Source organism: Propithecus coquereli, unplaced genomic scaffold, assembly GCF_000956105.1.
Source record: "Propithecus coquereli isolate 6110/MARCELLA unplaced genomic scaffold, Pcoq_1.0 Scaffold767, whole genome shotgun sequence".
NCBI lineage: Eukaryota > Metazoa > Chordata > Mammalia > Primates > Indriidae > Propithecus > Propithecus coquereli.
Genome location: NW_012153807.1, coordinates 130,161 through 131,633, shown reverse-complemented (window position 1 = coordinate 131,633; position 1,473 = coordinate 130,161). Strand labels below are relative to the sequence as shown.

At 37.3% G+C, this 1,473-nt stretch overlaps 1 long non-coding RNA gene across 1 annotated transcript in view; it reads left to right on the top strand.

Annotated features, from left to right (window-relative positions):
- LOC105824855 overlaps window positions 1-974 on the top strand; it is an 18,399-nt gene extending 17,425 nt beyond the window's left edge. Inside the window, exon 2 of the long non-coding RNA XR_001138232.1 lies at window positions 798-974. This is a non-coding gene — a long non-coding RNA (uncharacterized LOC105824855). The remainder of the gene's footprint in view (window positions 1-797) is intronic.
- The last annotated feature ends 499 nt before the right edge of the window (window positions 975-1,473 follow it).

The window sequence follows — 1,473 nt, the reverse complement described above, 5'->3', positions numbered from 1 at the left end:
ATTGAAGGTTTGTGGCAACCCTGCATTGAGCAAGTCTTTCAGTGCCATTTTTCCAACAGCACGTGCTTACTTGATTAACATTCTTTAGTAATGAAGTATTTTTAAGGTATGTACCCCTTTTGCATACCTTAATAAGCTACTGCACACTTAATAGACTACAGTATCCTGTAAACATAACTTCTATATGCGCTGGGAAACCAAAAAATTTGTGTAACTCATTTTATTGCAATATTCGGTTTGTTGCAGTGGTTAGGAACTGAACCTGCAATATCTCTCAGGTATGCCTGTATAGAAAGCCCTACAGACTCCATCAAACACCATTAGATCTAATAAACAAATTTAGTAAAGTTGCAGGATGCAAAATTAACATGCAAAACTCGGTTGTTCCTATGCACTAATAGTGAAGTATTTGAAAAATATATTTTAAAAATCCCATTACAATAGACTGAAGCTTGTGTTCCCCCACCCAAATTCATATGTTGAAACCCTAACCTCCAATGTGCTGGTCTTAAGAGATGGGTCTTTATGGTAGTGATTAGGATTAAAATCGACCATCTCTTGAATCTGACTCCTCTGCCAGCTAGATGCTCACTGAGTCTGGTAATACTACTACTGTTATAACCTAAATTTCTATTTTCAAGTCTACTGAAAGGAAGCACACAACTTTAGAATTTTAACCTTTAATGTCTGCAATACTCTATGCTAATGCTTTTTTAAAATGTTCTAATTTTAAGCCATTTCTAGTATGTGTCTTATAAAATTCTATTTTTTTTCATATCAATTATTGGCTTTTGCAGATCCAAATCTCCATTTGAATATTGAGGAATCAAACCAAGAGTTTATGGCAAAAAGTGAAGAACTCTACGACTCCCTCATGAATTGCCACTGGCAGCCTCTGGATACAGTTTACTCTAAAATCCCAGATGAGACCCCAAAGTGAGGCAAGGTATTCGTTAAGCTCCCCAACTTTCATATTAATTGTATCCAAAGAGGAAAAAAGTAATTCTTCCAGGAATATACTGGATTCTGTATGTAAATACCAACTTCCAGAACTTAAATGTGGTTGACATAACAGAACATTACGTAAATAAACTTTAGTGGCACATATGTCCCTGGAAGTGTGTTATATTAAGTAAGTGCTGGAAGAGTTCACATGGCTGTTGTGGTAGAACACGCTGCACTGTCAGAGATTTGAAAATGGGTTTAAAGAGGCGGGCTGGAGCTGAACTGATTGCAGCATCAGCTACTCTGATGTGATTTGCTGCTTTCCTCTAACTTCAAATGCTCATGGAGAGAAAGTGTATCCACTGACAATGCAAGGTTTCTTGCCTGTATCTTGTCTAGAAAGTGTAGGTTAGCACTAGACGTTTGTCCTTTTCCTGACCCTATGAGAGTGTTGGATGTGACTGGAGACTCAATTGAACAGAAAGATTCCTAAGCAGGAAAAAAGTTCGCTTCATCCAAACACCCTGT